Source organism: Echinops telfairi, unplaced genomic scaffold (genome assembly GCF_000313985.2).
Source record: "Echinops telfairi isolate 266 unplaced genomic scaffold, ASM31398v2 ScPeMD7_1;HRSCAF=3_0, whole genome shotgun sequence".
Lineage (NCBI taxonomy): Eukaryota > Metazoa > Chordata > Mammalia > Afrosoricida > Tenrecidae > Echinops > Echinops telfairi.
In genome coordinates this window covers 84,584,965-84,595,225 of record NW_022103896.1, presented here as the reverse complement: position 1 = coordinate 84,595,225, position 10,261 = coordinate 84,584,965, and positions in this window count along the sequence as shown.

Genomic DNA, 10,261 nt, shown 5'->3' with positions numbered 1-10,261 from the left:
TAGGTTGGATGAACAGTCTAGAGGAGAAAACAACAGCATTGATGGTTCTGGGGGAACATGGGACCGGGGTAAGTGGGGGTAAGGAGGTGGTGCTGACCAACCCGGGGACAGGGGAGCAATAAGTGATTCTTTCTTTCTTTCTTTCTTTCTTTCTTTCTTTCTTTCTTTCTTTCTTTCTTTCTTTCTTTCTTTCTTTCTTTCTTTCTTTTTCTTTTTTTGGCTTCTCTCACAGGTAAACCTTATTTCTACTACTTAGATGCTGCTCATACTGCTTCCTCATTTAAACTACCTCTCCTCACCAGTTTCATTATATTCACTCAGGCTCACTTTCTACCCCAAATCTACTCCAATAACTCCAGTCCAACCATTCTGGTCACTCATTTTCCTTTACTGCCACAATATTTATAGGATGGAGAATTTTGCACACTTAATATTCTTCTTTTCTGGAATCCTTTTCTTTAATGCTTGCAGTTTTGTCTCCCTGCATATTTTAAGTTTTCTGGAGAGCAGTGGTCATTTTTTCATTTATTAAACATGTATCATAACTCTTCAACTATATGACCTAATGGAAGTTTTAATACTACATTAAAAGCACATACATAGATGAATCATTGCAAGTGAAAAGGAAGAGGACACGTTATGAGCAAAGAATATTGACAGAAGCTTAGTAACGAAGAAGAAAATTCATAGAAAATAGAGCAGAATGCAGAATAATTAGTCATAAGAGCATTTATGGAATGCCTTAGAAGTAATTATCAACAGTCTTAGACTTTATTTTGAGGACAAAGGAGGCCAATGAAAGGTTGTAAGGAAGACAGTAATATGGTATGTTATATACTTCATCACATACAGCTATGGAGCAACTAGCCTATCTTTAGCCACATTGCTGTTTGGTTCATGTTAAAGCAGATGTGCATGCTTAATAGTGACTTACATTAAAGAAAACAAATCGCTGGGAAACATTTTTCCTTTTGCACTAGAAGTTTTCCTCACTTAATCTGGTCAATTTATGTGCATGGTTAGAGTTAGTTAAGAAATTTAGAATCCAATCACTTATCCTAAACAAATTTTATTTTGGAGAGAATATGTTAAGAAGACTAACTTTTAATGTGTATAGGTTATTTAATGAGTTGATTCCATTTAGATATCTGTTTCTGGGGGGCGATCCAAACATGTAAAGAGTATGTTTGGGTAATGTTGCTGTTTTGTGCCGTCAAATAAATTCTGACTCACAGGGATCACGAATGGTCTAATACAACTGCCCGCAGGCATTATATTACTAGACAGTAATCTTCATTAGAGCAAATAAGCAAGAGTTTTCTCACAGGGAGCAGCTGGTGGATTGAACCAATTCCCTTTCAGCAAGCAACTGAGCACTTCTATACAAATTTCTATGGTTGGGGAAGTGCTCCCCTACTCAATTTTATGAGGTGCTTTACCACCACGTACATCTTTATGGTCACTCTACGCAGAGTAGTGAACTTTCTGTGCCGTGCTACTGAGCAGCTGAGCTTTGCGAACCTGATTTTGCACCTGGTGCCATCCACACTGGAAAGCAAGAAGTGTGTCGCTGAAAGGCAGGGATCCGGGGCCACCAGGAGCTCAAGTAATGCCAGTGGTCAGAAATGTTTCACAAGTGTAGATGATTGGCAGCTGCAGACTGAAAAGGTAAACATGTATATCCATCTCTATATTTCCAGCCCTTATGAAATGAGCTTCTTTTACATTTACAATGTTTAGGGCCAGTTTAAGACTGCTGTTTAACCAATCGTAGATTTCCACTATGGAGTAAGAGAATCTTGCTAGGCACCTTTGTCACCTCTGAGTCTCCCTATGTGCACCCCACATGCCCACCTTATGATTGAACTGGCGGGCACCTGGCTACTAGCTCTCGGAAGGCGGAAGAACCCTTCTGAAAACTGCTAATAGTCTGGGAGAAAAAGATGGTCCTTGAAGGCATTACAGCTAGCTGTGTATTGTTTCTAGCATATTCTTTCATTCGCGTTGACTTAACAGGAAATGAAGACTCCTAAATCTTTCCCCACCGCAAACCATTCCAAGCAGACATGTCAATATCCTTCCCTCAGGCCTGCTGTGGAGCCTCCCCGAAGCCATCAAAGCGGGTCCTGTCATGATGCCACTACTCCTATCTGTGGTTTTCTCTCAGCTCCTCACCTCCCTCCCTTCAGGCCAGGCACCCTTGAAGCAAAGAATCCATTTTCTAATTTGAATTTAACATCAAGATAGACACACTTTCCTATCTGGTAAATCACCCAAACTTAGGTGTATACATTATTTTAACCAAGTGGCATATATAATGGGTATATAATGGGATTTGATTTAAAATTTATTAGTCCAAGACCAAATGATTTTTAGGGGCAAGGCAAAAATAGCCCTATAGCTCAATGAACCCATGTTCAAGGTCGTAAGTACACTTGTTGATACATCATACACCCATACATATGACTTCCTCAAACTTGTAACTGTGACAATGACCTCTCAATTGAAGAAGGATGTAAGAGTTTCATCTAAGTATTCAGTTTTTCAAGTCTGTGCTTAAGGTAGTTAGTTTATTGTGCCAACCTGGCTGATAAACACATGTGGGGTTAATTGAAGGGCAGAGGGATAAATGGGTCGGTGAGCCGTGCCTTTCGAGTTCTAGGGTCTCTTGCTTTGTGATGGTCGGACCAGGGTGCAGCTGCCTTAGCCAGTTCTCTGCTTCAGCTAGCAAGGCTCACTTCCTGCAAGACATCCCAAGGAGAAACCGCATGGATTTACCCCGATGCACCCCTGGGTGCTGGAGCAGCCGTGTGGAGACCCCTACTAGTGCTGAGATGCTTACACGTTCACTGATTTGGCTTTCCTCTTGCAGTCAGTATCATTGCATGTGCTTTGTGAGATGGAGGAGGACTTTATGGATTGGTGTCGGACATATGGGTTAGTGTGGGACTTACTTGTTGGCTTGGGCAGCACTGGGTTGGGACGTTTTCTTGATGTGCACTTAACCTTTATATAAAACTCTCCCTTATACATGAGTTTCTGTGGATTTGTTTCTCTAATGTACCCAGACTAACACAGTGCTGTTGAGATTATGAAATCTCAAGTTCTTTTGCATTTAATTTTTGATAGTAGAGTTAGCTTGCTACAGGGAACTGAGCACATTTTGGTCTCCATCTAATACCACAAATGTGAAGTTCAGACACATGGCAACAGTGATTATACTGGAACCTCTGCTCATTTTCAAAGTTTGTGAATTTGACCTGCACAGCCTTTTGCCTTCAAGTCAGTTGGAACTTGTTTCTGTGTAGAGGTGAGATTTTGTGTGTGGCTTTATCATCTCTGGATACTTTCAGTGATATCGATTAACATTCATATGGATGATGAAACCCTAGTTAACATTCATGGAAGATGTTATTTAGGTGAAGTTAAGAGGAATTCAAGGTCAACAGATTACAGAGTGTTCCTGGGATAAGTTCCTGATAACAGTAAATAGATGAACCAGACGCAGGATCTGGATCCAGTAGAAGGCGATGGGGCAAGAGTGCTACGTTCTTCTCTGGGTATCTTCTCTCTTTTCCAAGTAGCCACACCCCCAAGGAGGTGCCATCAGGCCTCCACATGATTGATAGGGGCAAAACCCAATCTACATTCACTCAGGATGTCTAGTTGACATAAACTCCAATCATCACACCCACTCTCCTCAAAAAAGATGAGCATGGCTAAAATTATATTATATAGCACAACAATGTAACAATATGCGGAAGTTTCTCTTTCTTTATCCATTTAAATACATAGATCATCTATGATGGCATATACCCTCCATTCAATCCACAAATTCATGTTCCCAAGCTTATTTGGACGACCACCTCATTTTCAGAAAATAAAAGTAGTCAGCAACCTTCTGATAACTAAGATCACTTGTACTATAGCCTATAATGCAGATTGAAATCAAGGTATATGCTTCTGCAGTCCCATCATATCATTCGATTGCCTCCCAGAGGGTGGCATCACCCACTTTAGGAAACAGTGAACTACATGATACTAAAGGAAGTATTCTAAATGGTGGAATAAAACCATGGGTTGCATTTAAATACTTTGTCTGCTATTTATTTGCCTGATTGACCAAGTTGGTTCATGTATCCTTAATTTTTACATTATTATTGTTTTAAATATAAGACTGACTTTAGAGTTAACACACACTCACTTTCCAGCTGTTTGGCTCACAAGAAAGAGGACTATATAATTTCTTTTTCTTTTGTTCTTTTTTTTTTTACTTTGCAAGCACTTTTTTCCTCAAAACCATTTTATTGGGAGCTAATACAGATATCATATCATTCCATAGTTCAATCACACAAGCATTATTGTACAATTGCTACCACAATCAGCTTCAATCTATCATTCCTTAAAGGAGATTTCAGTCCATGGCATATCCATGTGAATGCTGACACTTTCCCTTCTCTGTAGTACCTTCCATTCTTCTGGGTGCAATAAATCTAATACTTGAGTTCACAGAAATCAGAATTATATAAATGATCTAGGATTTTGACAGCATTTTATTTCAATATGAATGCCAATGAAACAAAACAATCTGTGTTTGTTATCCTCACACATAATGCAGCTTCTAGTAATAATGGGGTGTTTCTATTTGAAAATCTAAGTAAATCTTATGTAGAGTCCTTATAAACATTTATCTCAATTCATATGTCCCAAACCAAAATATGTGGTTATTCACTGAACATCCACATAATAAATAAAATTATCATATCTTTTCATCAACTAGCAATCTCTATGAACTTTGTACTGAAAAATTTTAATAGTCTTCAAATCATATTGACTAACATGTAATAGTTCATTAAGGCATAGGAGCTGACAGTATGATTTCTAGAGATCGTGGGTTATGCCAACTGTTAAGATTAGCTTTTGTGCTAGAGTTGGATTAGAGTCATGTTTAGGTTGAGATTTAGGGTATTGGTTAGGGTAGGATTAAGGTTAGTATTATGGCTGGAACTGTATCACCAAGTTTAATTGTGTCACATCTCCCTCATTTACAAAATGAGTACTATAATAACAGTGCTTACATTACAGAATCAAATATATATATATATGTATTTATTTAATCCTTAATATCTACTATTTTGATAGTAGATCGTAATGAGGAGAGTACCTGGAACAAAGGAAAAAGCAATAAAATGAATTGTATTTCTCTCAAACATTTGATATTTGATAGAATTGTATTTCTATCAAACTAACATCCAACTGCATCCCAGGGCTATAAAATATTTTAAGAAAAATGCTTATTTTTACTCAAAATCAATCATTTGTATAGTCTATCATCTTCCTACCCCTAGTCTTATTTTTAGGAGTGGTAGCCTGAAACTACTGCTAATTTGAGTGGATTTTGGAGTGTGTTTTTAAAATGCAGAGGTTTCAAATTAAAAACAGGGGTGACACATAAGTTTTGGAAGACTCCAGTGCTGCAGAGGAAAATGACAACCTTAAGTCCATGAAGTGGTATTTTAAAGCGCATCAGTCCAGACAGCCCAGGAGGCAAACTTTTCTATGATTTTCTTTCCTTCTTTCTTTCTTTTTTCATTAAAACAGTCTTTGGATTTCAATCATGTCTTACATTGGAAACCACCAGCCCAGTTGATATGCTTGTTAGGATGGGGATTTGGAAACACATCCATAGGTTATTGCAGTCACCTGCCTTCCTAATAATGGCTCTAAAGGTGAGAAGTCAGGGTCAGCACCTTATACTATCTGTCATTTCCAATCAGCTAAGAAACTCTCAGAATTTTACAGCTAGACACAAGTCCTGTGCGCGCGCACACAAAGAATGTTCTTGTCAGAGGTTTTGCAGTTGAAGCCTCCCTATCTTGACAGAGTCTATGGTGTCCTGTAGTGGTCATGTGATTTGACTTCCAAAAGTGTGGGGCCTATTTGCATTTGTCATCTACTTATGCACTTCCCAGTCTGGTGGACAGGACACCTGAAATAAACGATGGGCACTTGCACACTGGGAGAAAAACCTGTTGGTCAAGATCAGAAAAGAAAAATGATTTTTTTTACACATGTGGTTTCATCTGATAAATTGCCATACTTTGGAGAGTCTCCTATTAATAGTGCCTTCGTGAGCTGCCCTAATGTCATGAATTCTATTAAGTGAAGAAAGGAACTGTGCTCAGATGTGCAATCAGCCTTCTCACAAGCAACATGTTATATTAAAATATTTTTCTTTTAATTTATAAGTAACATTGGCCTTAGAGAAACATTATTTCTTAAAAGGTGTACTTTTCCAACTTAGACATCCTTCTAAGGAGCTGAACGGCATTTTTCAAATATCGTAGCAGGGGAAGGCACCTATATTTTAAAAGAGCTCAGATTTGTAACCTAAATTATTTTTCTTAATAGTTAGAAAAAACCCCTTTACTAAAGGCAATTAGCCTAAGATACTTACTTACTGCAGTCTTTTATAACTTATTCCAAAGCAGACACGTTGGATTTGGATGAACTAGGAGAGCCAGATACTACCGGGTCTTCTCTTATTTACCTAACTATTCCTGATGAAAACCTAGGCTCTGCTAACTAATTAATCAACAAAGTCGTCCTGAGACTGGCTTAACACTTAACGAACCTTATTGTTCTGTTTGCTGGCTCATCGTAGACAATTATTTCCTGTGGTTGTCCTTCAACCCAAGTTAATGTAAAACATCTATCTGTGATTTCCCAACGTGTAAATTTTCAAGTAAAACAATATATGCCCTATTAATTCTGATTACAAACAGGATGCAGAAAGTTAGCCTGTATTGGTCTGGTCCCCTTGCTGGTGTTCACCTTCTAGTAAGAGCTCTATTTCTTCCTTTAACATGGAGTGGGTAAATTGGCTGCACTGCTCCAGGGTAAAATGCCTGCATTTCAGGAGACAGTCTCATGAACAACATAATGGGAGCTCTATTTAGAATAAGGGAACAATGCATTCATTTTCTAAAGGTGGTGGCAACACTTTTGAGGAATCCATTTACCTTCAGAAGGTAAAGGGATGTAAGTGGATGCAACTTGAGCACTGAAAATAGCTTCTAATGTAGATAGTCATTTTCCAGGTGAAAAAAATGAAAGAGAAATCTGCAAGGATTCTGTTTACTTAAGTGCTAGAGTTTGTGTTTCTGAGACAGCGTGGGCATGGCCTAAAACGTTGATGACAACTAACATTGGCTGAGTGTTGGTTATATGGTGGGTGCCGTTAGACATGTTTTATTGCACAAAATCTGCACAAAAGTACATGAGTCTGATTCTGTTTTCATTTTTGTTTTAGAGATTAAAAAAGGAGCTAGGATTTAAACTAGAGCAATCTCTCTGAAGTCTGTGTCCCAAAACACTGCTGTACTGCCCCTAGTGGAATAAGTACAGAAATGCAAGGACTGGAAAAGGAAGGACAAGAGACTATCAGGAGCCCTGGTGGACTTGTGGTTATGAGCTGGGGTGCTAACCACAAGGTCAGCAGCTCAAACTAACAGTCGCTCTCCTCTAGAGAAATGAGGCTTTCTATGCTCTAAAAACTGACAGTCTTGGAAACACAAGGGCATTTCTACCTTGGCCTATAGGGTCACTATGAGGTGAAATCAACTAGGTAGCAGTGAGTAGAGATTATTAAGATAAAGCATATAACGCAAAAAATAAGGGTCTGTGAACATTAGATTGTAAGAGATGAGGCATGGAAATAGAATGGCTTTCTTAAATCAAACTATATAATCACCTTTTCTGTATTACAATCACCTAGTAATTTAAAAGAGGTACTGAGAAAATTCCAAATAGCACAAAACAAAACAAATCCCCCAAACACTGAAATTAAAACAATGATTGCATTGCAGAAATACTTGTTTGTAAAGAAGACATTTATATGTCCATACAAAACAAAAATATGACCCTAAGACAGAAGAAATGAAATATGCAGTAAAGTAAGGTAATCGGACAAAAATGCACACCCTTTCCCCCACAGCCTCCTTTCTGCTGAGCCTGATGCCTGCCCTTGGCGAGTCCTCGGTCGTGATGGAAGGAGCTGTGCTTTAGAAGGAGAGCATTGTTGTTAATTGCCATCCAGTTTGTCAGTTTCAACTCATGTAACCCTACGCACCACAGAAGGAAACACTGTCCAACCCTGTGCTATCATCACAATTGTTATATTTGAGTCCATCAATACAGCCACTGTGTCAAACCATCTTGTGGAAGGCTTTCCTCTTTTCCGCTGCCTCTCCATTTTACCAAGCATTGTGTCCTCCCCCTGGGACTGGTCTCTTCTGAGAACATATCCACATCCTAGCTTCGAAAGAGCATTCTGCCTATTCTTCTTCCAAGAGAGGTTTGTTTGCTCTTTTGGCAGTCCATGGAACTTTCACAATTCTTTGCCATCACCATGATTTAAATGCTTCGATTCTCCTTCTGTCTGCCTTATTCAATTCCAAATGTCACATGCTTCTGAAGCAATTGGGTCAGACTTGAGGCAGATACATCTTAATCATCAAAGTAACATCCTTGCTTTTCAACATTTAAAGAGATCTTGTGTAGCAGATTTATCCAGTACAATACATACTTTAATCTCTTGACTGCTACTTTCATGAGCATTGATGGTGGATTCAAGTGAGACAAAATACTTCACTTCAATCTTTTCTCAATTTATCATGATGTTACCTGCTAGCCTAATTGGGAGGACTTTGTTCTTCATTACCTTGAGTTTTAATCCGTACTGAAGGTGGCAATATTTTTCTTTCTTTCTTTGTGGGTTTTATTGCTTGTATTTTTCTTGCTTCATTTGATTATAATTCACATATAATACAATTTATTAGTCAATTCTATTAAGAAGGGTTGTACAAACATCACCACAATCAGTATTAGAATAGTCTCTTCTCTCTTGTACTCGTTGTTATTATCTCCTCCTTTCCCTACCATACACACCCTCAAGAAATTATTAAATCACTCTCTCTATAGATTTACCTATCCTGGATTTTATATAGAGAAAGACATACAAAAGAAAAAAAAAACCCTAACAATAGATTAAAAGAGAAAAATACCCCAATAGAAAAGAAAGCAGAAAATATTTTAAACAGGAAAAAATTTTTAAATGGAAGATCAAATGATAAGGCATTAAGCTTTATACTAATTGAATCTGCAGTAACCAACTTCCAATGGACTCTGAATGATTGCAAAGCTATTTACATCCTTGGTCTATGATCAGAGGGAATTCACCAGAGGCTTAAGCCACGTATTTCCCTTTCACATATTTCTTTCTTTCTTTTTTAACGGAAACAGCTTCCTAATGGGTCAAAGGGGAGAGTCAATGCTGCGTTCTTATGCTCTAACCTAACTCCATCTGCCATAATTGATTTTGCAATGCTCTCTGTCTGATAACAAGCATATAAACATCCCTCCATAATAGTCATTGGAGGTTTTGCCCATGTGTGGAAACTGTAAATGGATTTTGAGCTCCCACTGTCATCCAAAGTCTTCTGCAATCCAGAGACTCACAATTTAAGCTTTCTTATTATTCCCTCCTTTGAGTTTGGGTTGTATCACAATCCTTAGAAGAAGCTGGTGTGCTTCTTCCATGTGGATTTAGTTGGCATCTCACTTAGATTGTGGGCTTGAAGACAATCCTTTAAGACACCAAATGGTATTCTTGCTGATACCTAATAGACGAGTGCTTCCAGTGCTTCATGAGCTTTTGAAACATTCAATTGGTATTCCACCAGTTTCTGGAGTCTTGTTTTTGGATGACGCTTTCACTGCAGCTTGAACTTCTTCCTTCAGAACCCTCGATGCTTGCTCATATGCTCCTTAGGACAATGGAATGCCAACTTGTTGTTTTTGGTACAGTGACGGTATTCTTTCCATCTTCTTGTGATAGTTTCTGTGTCATTCATTAGTTTGCCCCTAATCTTTTAATATTGCAAATCGATGCTTAAATTTTTTTTGAGTCCTTTCAGTTTATGTAATACTGAATGTATTCTTCCATTTGGTTTTCTAACTCTAGGTCTCTGTACATTTCATTATAATTTTTGACTTTATCTTCTTGAGCTGCCCTTTGAAATTTTCTACTCAGCTCTTTGATGTCATATTTTCTTCCACTTTCCTTAGCTATTCTATGTATAGGAGTAAGTTTGAGTCTCTTTTGACATCCACTTTGACCTTCTTTCTTTCCTGTATTTTTAATGACCTTTGACTCTCTTCATGAATGACATTTTTTGTGTCCTTCCACAACTCGTCAGGT